This window comes from Ptychodera flava, chromosome 21, assembly GCF_041260155.1.
Source record: "Ptychodera flava strain L36383 chromosome 21, AS_Pfla_20210202, whole genome shotgun sequence".
NCBI lineage: Eukaryota > Metazoa > Hemichordata > Enteropneusta > Ptychoderidae > Ptychodera > Ptychodera flava.
In genome coordinates, this window is record NC_091948.1 from 18959730 (window position 1) to 18968321 (window position 8592).

The window sequence follows — 8592 nt, forward strand, 5'->3', positions numbered from 1 at the left end:
GTATTTCCATCCTGCGATTGTAGCTCTATGTAAATTCGGTCAATCAGGGATGGAGAAAATAGCCGGCAGCAGACAAAAACAACCTGTAAAATCTGCGGGCTGTGAAAATTTAGTGTTATTTGCTTTTGTCATTCTTGTTTTTCTGTTTGTACTGTGCAGAAATCATTGTCATAACATCAACGTAGAATTTTGCTGCACTGAATAGATAGAAACAACATTCATTGTTGATTTTTGGTACCCATACTAGTATGTACCAATTTCGATCAAATGTGAGCGACACAGTGTATCATTGGTGGTATTTTTAATACGTTTAACTGTATTACCCCTATTTGTAACAATCAATCCTATTTGTAACAAACCTAATTTTCAAAAAAACTTTGCCGTATTTGTTGAAATTTTAATGAAATATGCATATTTGTATGTTTTGGGGGCAATTTTCTGTTTTTCCTTGTCGAAACTCATTTTTTTGAAACTGCTTTTGTTACAAATTGGGTTGATTGTTACAATAGGGGTGACGTGTTAACCCTATTTGTAACAATCAACCCTATTTGTAACAAAACCTATTTTTCAAAAAAACTTGGCCGTATTTGTTGAAATGATGAAATATGCATATTTATATGTTTGGGGGCAATTTTTTTTTCCTTGTCGAAACTCATTTTTCTGAAACTGCTTTTGTTACAAATTGGGTTGATTGTTACAAATAGGGGTGACATGTTTATCCCTATTTGTAACAATCAACCCTATTTGTAACAAAACCTAATTTTCGAAAAAAGTTGTCCGTATTTGTTGAAATCTTAATGAAATATGCATATTTGTATTTTGGGAACGATTTGCTCTTTTTTTCCTTGTTGAAACTCATTTTTTCTGAAACTGCTCGTTAGATTAAATTTCGTTGTGCAGGTTCCTTGGGATAATAGGTCTTCTCGTAAAAGATAATCAAGTTGTGCAGATACATATAATCAAAAGTTTGTTTCGGGGCAATTTTCACCAATTTCGGTAAAAAATGTCAAAAATCTTGTTTTCTGACAGAAATCATACTAACCCTATATGGGGTTAACTTTTATTTCAAATAGGGTTGATTGTTACAAATAGGGTTGATTGTTACATGATATGTATTGCCAATACAGATTTATACTGCCAACCTTTGGTGTCTTGGTCTCGCTCCAGTGTCTTTATGTTGCAGGTTAGACATTATTTGTGTTGACTTTTCCAGTTATGATCAAAAATTAATTATGAATATTGATAAATTATTAATATGAATGTTACAGAATAATAAAATCTTGCTTTGTCACAAACAATATCGTCTATTTTGTGTAAATACCTTATGGAAATCCCATTGTTGTTATAATTATGATTATTAATAAATTATGATTAATAAAAAACATATTTTACACATTATAATCTGCTCATGTAAACAACGCTCTGGAAACCCCTATTTAGTTCACAATCTATGCCAAAATATACATGTGGCACCAATATGCATGTTCAGTCTACGGCGAAAGTTACTACACAGTGTATATAATGAGAAGGTAGCTAACTCCACTCTGCCTGTGGTTCCCTTTTACGTTTTACATTTTCCAATTCCAAGTTTTTATACTGAAAAATGAATACCATTTATATGTCATCCAATTGTTGTAATGTTTGTAATAGTTTAACAAATCTAGAACCATTTTGTCACATTTCATGACTTTTATCTTGAAAAAATCTAAACATATATGATTTGTCGCAAAAAACCCAAACTTGAGCCTAGTAACAGGGCAGAAGCTGCAACTGTTGATGATTTTTGCAATATTTCTGTGCAATATATCAACTACAGTTTCTTTCTGTTTCCCTACAGCATCCTCAAACACAATATTCAGTTTGTCGACAAAGCCTGTATATACATATATATATATATATATATATATATATATATATATATATATATATATATATATATATATGTATGTATGTATGTATAGTATATATATATATATATATATATATATATATATATATATATATATATATATATATATATATATATTAGGCTGCGTTCGCAAAAAATGATTAGGGGGGCTGGAGGAATTCAGGGGGGTATTCGAAAAATTTTGGGGTAGTAGAGGGGAGGACTTTAAAATTTTGCTCAACCTGTTGGGGGGACTTGAATTTTTTTTGTTCCCTTTCATGTTTTACATTTTCCAATTCCAAGTTTTTGTAAGTAATTAAATGAAAAATGAATACCATTTTTATGTCATCCAATTGTAACAGTTGTAATGTTAGTAATAATTTTAAAAATCTAGAACCATTTTGCCATATTTCATTACTTTTATCTCGAACAAATCTGAACGTGTGATTTGTTGTAAAACACCAAACTTGAGCCTAGTAACAGGGCAGAAGCTGTAACTGTTGATGATTTTTGCAATATTTCTATGCAATATATCAACTACAGCTTCTTGCTGTCTCCCTACAGCGTGCTCAAACACACAATATTCAGTTTGTCGACAAAGCCTGTATATATAAATGTTTATTGGTGATAATTTGATTAGAGTCCAGACTGACAGCCAGTTGTCAGTGATACAAATGCATAGTACACATACACAGGCTGTGATAGCAAGCTGAATATTAGCCTGGACAGTTAAACATGCTGTAGGGAGTAGAACAAGAACACATGTAGCTGTATAAACTGAAAAAAAAATATTGCTAAAATTTTCAAAGTTAATACAGCTTCTCCCTACGGGCAGTGTCACTATTAGGTACAGCCCTGCTACTGCAGTGTCACTGTCACTGCAAACCTGAGCAGTGACAGAGATAGCTCTGACCCTGATGTACATTGTAGTTGAAGAAAGAGTTTGGGTCAAATGCTCATGACAGTGAAACATACTTGTACACAAGATCAGGCCAGAGAGTAACACATGGAAGACAAGGAGACTTGAAAAATTATCAGGAGTTTTGAACGCTTGCATATGACTATGATCAAATATAAAAGGAAAAAGATGGGGTCAACATGCTTGATTTTCTAAATTTTCACATTCTTCTCATAACATAATACAAAAGTAAAACTTTGAATATTAATGAATAAATGAAAAAATATGAGACTAAATTTGCCATTATTACACCCAAAATTTCAGAGATTAAAACATTTATCTGATGGAATATTTTAACCTTCCAGTATTGTCAATTTTGAGTAGCATCTAATTCATATCTGTCTTGTACTTTTGAAACAAATTTTTGGTAGGTCACTGTGCTCAGTTTTTTTACAATATGGCAATTAGCAAGAATTCACAATTTGCCTACTATCTCATGATCATCATTTCGTGTCCTCTTCGGCAGGAGCAATTGACCTGGCCAGAGTGGGATTAACTCAAGTTGGCCTAGACCCATAAATCCAAAAAGTTCACCCATGCGTTTAAAAATGAATCACAAGTTAAGAACTTGCCTTACGAATATGCTTTTACAAACTGCTAATAACAGGTAGTGTTGAACATCTGTGAGTGGAACAGCGCAATACGCGTTTATTTTTTCTGCGCGCACATCCTTTACTGATATACGGGCTTGTGATAGTTGTGGGGGACTTGAAAATTTTTGATCATATAGACGGGGGGTTAATTTTTTTTAGGGTGTTGAGGGGGGATCTGAAAAAAAAAAGATTTCAATGGCGATTCCTCTAGCCCCCCCAATCGTTATTTGTGAACGCAGCCGTACGGCAGATGTATGCTGCAGTGTGTACTTTTCTGGTTTATTTCTGACGGTATAGGGTTTTGTCCGATCTTTGCTGGAGATTCCGTATCACAATATCATGATCAACATTTGCAATATAACTATCAAACAACACAACATAATATATCCACATCTCCATATAACGATGGCAAATCACCATATAAAAATCTACGTCACAAGACGATGAATGGTCGTGACAATGAAACAAATGCACATCACAGTATAAAAAATGTTCTTCATAATATGCCGAATACCCATCACTATATAATAAATGCCCATCACAATGTAACAAACGTCCATTATACTATAATCACAGTGTAATAAATGATCAATAGAATATAACAAATGCCCATCACCATATAACAAATGCCCCTCACTGTATAACAAATACCCATCACCATATAACAAATGCCCCTCACTGTATAACAAATACCCATCACCATATAACAAATGCCCCTCACTGTATAACAAATACCCATCACCATATAACAAATGCCCATCACTATATAACAAGTGTCCATTACTGTATAACAAATGCCCATCACCATATAACAAATGCCCATCACCATATAACAAATGTCTATCACCATATAACAAATGCGCCAATACTACATTCTTGAATATACAGGCAAAGATGAAATTTTGTTCAATGCTATACATGTATATCATTGATATAAAAAATATACCAGTGTATCCAGAAATACCAAGTGTACAAATAAAATGTGAAATAAGTTTGGCATCTACTTGACTTTTTAGGGGCGCCCAGATATAAATATATGAATAAACATAATTTATTGCTTGGTATGCTTTTCACAAAACTGATGCAGAATGAATTAATGAAAGTAAAGGTGACATTTTAGTATGATTTATTGTAGCTGTGATTACCACTTTGTCGGCTACAGTTTGAAATTAGTTGAAGATAACCAAGGTGACATCCAAATTTTTGTGCAAATGTTATACTTTTTATGAATCTTTCTACATTTTTGGGATAATTTTGGATCAAATGGACATCATATTTCGTTGCCTACAGTATTTTTATCAAAATTTTTGCAAAACTCAGAAAAATGGCTAGTTACAAAGCGACAAAAATTGACCTTTGGTGCTCAAGGGGTTAATACCTCGCCCTGAAATATTCAATTTAGTTTCAGTATCACTTCACTTGCAAATTTGCAGCGTGTTGTTACAGTAAACTTATAGGAATAATATCAATGAGTTGATCTTCAACATGCACATCTGCATCCCAAAAATTGACTTAACCACGCAATATGCGCTATAAAATATGCCTGCATTGTACTCTTCCATGCACTTTACAGCCATGCATCTCCTGGTTAACGGGTTGCTGACAACAAAAAAGTAAAAGATCGGAATTAAAGATTCAATGTGTAATTACACGATAATTTTAGTATGATTTCGATTTGCCTAGCGAACCGAAATGAAATGGGCGGAAAACATGTAGCACGAGCGTTTCAAAAACTGAGTTGCTCCCATCCGAAGGTGCCCATAGCTCACCGAACGAAGTGAGTTTGGCCATAAATAGAAGTGAGCCACCAACGACAGTTTCAGCACTTTCTCTCTATCTAGACTTCGAGTCCAAGCATATAATCACAGTCATCTGTGTTCTATTCCGCTCTGCGCCTATGCGCCAAATAGACGTGCGTACATATATGCCTGTGCATATCTTCTTCTGATGTACGTAATATAGCAATGTCAACTGCGCTACACGGCCACCATAACAAAGTGTTTTCATTCGAAACCGATACCCAGTGATATTGGAAGGCTGTATAAACAATGCTATTGAACAGCTGCTAAATTGATAATGTCTCCGCGATCAATCACTAAAGCCTTATGCACGTTTGGCCTCAACAAAAAGCACAATCTTTTCTCAAGCTGTCGATAGTGTGGCTCCATCTGAGTTCAGTGTAGTGCTCTAACCCTTTTTTTTCGTGTTACATCAGTGGATAAAATAAGCCCGTCTGTTGTGAGCTACGGAACTTTAGGGTTGTTTTGTCTGAAAATTATCCATTTTTAGTAAACATGTGACACAAGAATACTTAGAGCAGACCGAACAGACGGCGAGCGATATGCCGAGAACAGTAGTCCCATGGAAATTAATGTCATTTTTATACTTCTATCATATTTTTCGGTGTCAAAATGGGTTTTTTTTTCTTTTATGTTTCAGGTGGAATAACTAGGCATAGCAGAATATTGAAACGATGCGTTCCGTACTGTGAATTGGGGTTTTGTTTACCGTAGTTGATCAATTATAGTCTCTTTGTAAATTTTACCCTTCACAATATTTGACTGTTGTTTTTTAAGTTTTATTTGTGATATTCTCTAAAAATAGCGGTTCGAGGAAATACAGTAAGGATTGTCGTCTTTTCTTCCCTAGTGACATTCACAAAAACTGTATTCAAACTATCGGATTCAGTGTTGTTTCCTGGTTTGACGTTGACCAAACTTTGAAAACGTGGTTGTTTAAACATATCAAGGTTACCACTCTATAATGTTACTTTTAATGTTGCAATGGTGACATACAGCACAAAACCCCGGTGGTTTCGCTTGAAAAATCTGTCTATACTGATTTTTCTTACATCATCGAAAACCGAGTTAAATTTGACGTCACTTTGCAGTCAGACATATCAAGAAACAAATTGAATGTGATTGAAACTTCCCACTGAGAAGACAGGGAAGGGCAAAAAGCATCGAAGATCAAAATCTTTCGTCCTTGTTACACAGCAGAATGTATTTTTGAGATGGTTTAGCGCTAAAAATGGTGCATTTACGCTGGAAAAAATTTACAAAATTGGTGGTAGAGATCTCTCATATTTAGAAGTTTCGAATTCTGCCTGTCATTTCATTACTCAATACGATGGGACATGTTGAACCAAAAACTAGTTTTATAAGTTATTTTTATACAAATGTAAAATGTTGTGGTATTTTGCTCTCAATTGTAAACACAGGATAGGTGACGAAATGTAACTTGATTGATATTTTTTAGGAATGTGTACTTTTGATAACAAAACAGCGGATGTCATATCTGTAAGGTAGTTAGTACGCACACATGACATATAAGCGACCAGCTTAAATCTCAACAAATAAGTATCTTCCTTCAATACATAGGAATCGTTAATGTTAGATTATACCATTCAGAAATGACATAAAAATTGCACTATTTTTTTGCCCGTCCATGAAAAAATACCTAGTGACCGGAGTACAAAGACAGAGACAATTGTTCCATTTTCGACATAAATAGAAATACAAAACAGAAGCCAGGGTACAAAATATGCAAATGAGATGTTCGCAGACATGATTGGGTTCGCTTTTCGCAAAGTCCTTCATTTCGTCTTTCACATTTACCCACCCTTCTTCCATTGCCATTTCTATTTGTAATTGGTTGAGATAGACGACTGTAGACTGAAAGGTGTAGGGTCATCGGAATGCGCTAAAAGGTCATATTGGACCCCTACGACAAATGTGAACACTGTATGTACGTCGGCGATTGATGAAAGTTAAAATATGTTTGTCACAATATACATCGTAAAATTTAAATTTTGCAGCTGTGTTGACGTGGTGCATCTAGATATCGTGAATGAAATACAGTAATTGTAAGGAAGAATGTAGCACAGCCGCAGTTCCGACGATCCCTTCCCTTGAAGTGAAGCTATCTCAAAAGTTTGGTACATTGTAATAATTCTAGATACCGTTATGAAAGTGTCTGTCCATTAGGGTTCAGCAGACTTTGCAATTATTCCTTACCAAAGATTAATATATGACATGAACCTAAGGTTTTTAGAAACCAAGGAATCATCAGTATCCCCAAGGGGGCACTGTTCCTTACTAAGCTCGCGGTGTAACGTCGCATCATCCCTTTCCCGAGATTTACGATGTTTAACATTGACTTGTAGTAATCAACTTGACCGACAGTAACCTTCAAAACTACACTGCGGTTCTATGCTTATTCATTCGACGATTGACAGCAGACGTGGTTTCCTGTGAATCACTACAATTGTTTACATTGTCTTACGTGGACTGATGTATTGTTTTACATGTAACAGATGCTAAACTCATTAGAAATGACAGGAGATTGACGTTGACTCAAGCTGCAAATTGAAAGATCCCCTCATCCTGTTTTGACAAAATCTCCTGTCCTTTAATATTTTCCGACTCGTCTCCATTTAATTAAAATTGTATGTTAAGTCATTCATTCATTCTTTCTTTATAATATGTAGATTTGGAAACGATTTAAGTTGCACGCTTTCTAGAAGTAGATCAGATCGTAGAAAGGCACAGCCCCGAGCTGGTACTACTGTCGTCTCCATTGCTGTTTAGTGATAAAGATTTGAAGTTATGCTTGCAACTGACAACTTTGGTGTCAACTTCAGTTACTGAAAGCATTACGATCCCAGACCGGTACCTCAACGCAGAGACAGTAAAGGTATAGTGGCGTCATGATGATTTTCTACATACACTGCCGTATAATACTTATAATTCGTACGATGCAACTGCATATATCTTTGCAGCAATTAAAGCCTTATGATGCGGCAACCTGTCCTCAAATTGAACAATGTTCATAGTTGGTATGCCCCCTTACAATATGCGACCTAATGAAACAGTTATACTGTTAGCTATAGAATGCGCCTCGAAAGTGAAAGACTTCAACTTTTGCTCAAAACTTCCACAAGGAATCTTTCAACCATTTTCCTTCAAAATCAGGAATAAAAATCAGGGGTTACCGTGCAAATTTTAGTACAAGAGAAACAAATTACCCAAGATTTACCGAATGGCCCCCATTCCTATGTTAACCCTATGGAGAAAAAGAAAATTTTCGATTTTCGAAAAACTAAGACGGTTAAAACTTTTCTTGCACTAAGAGCTTCAAAATGAACCCCACAG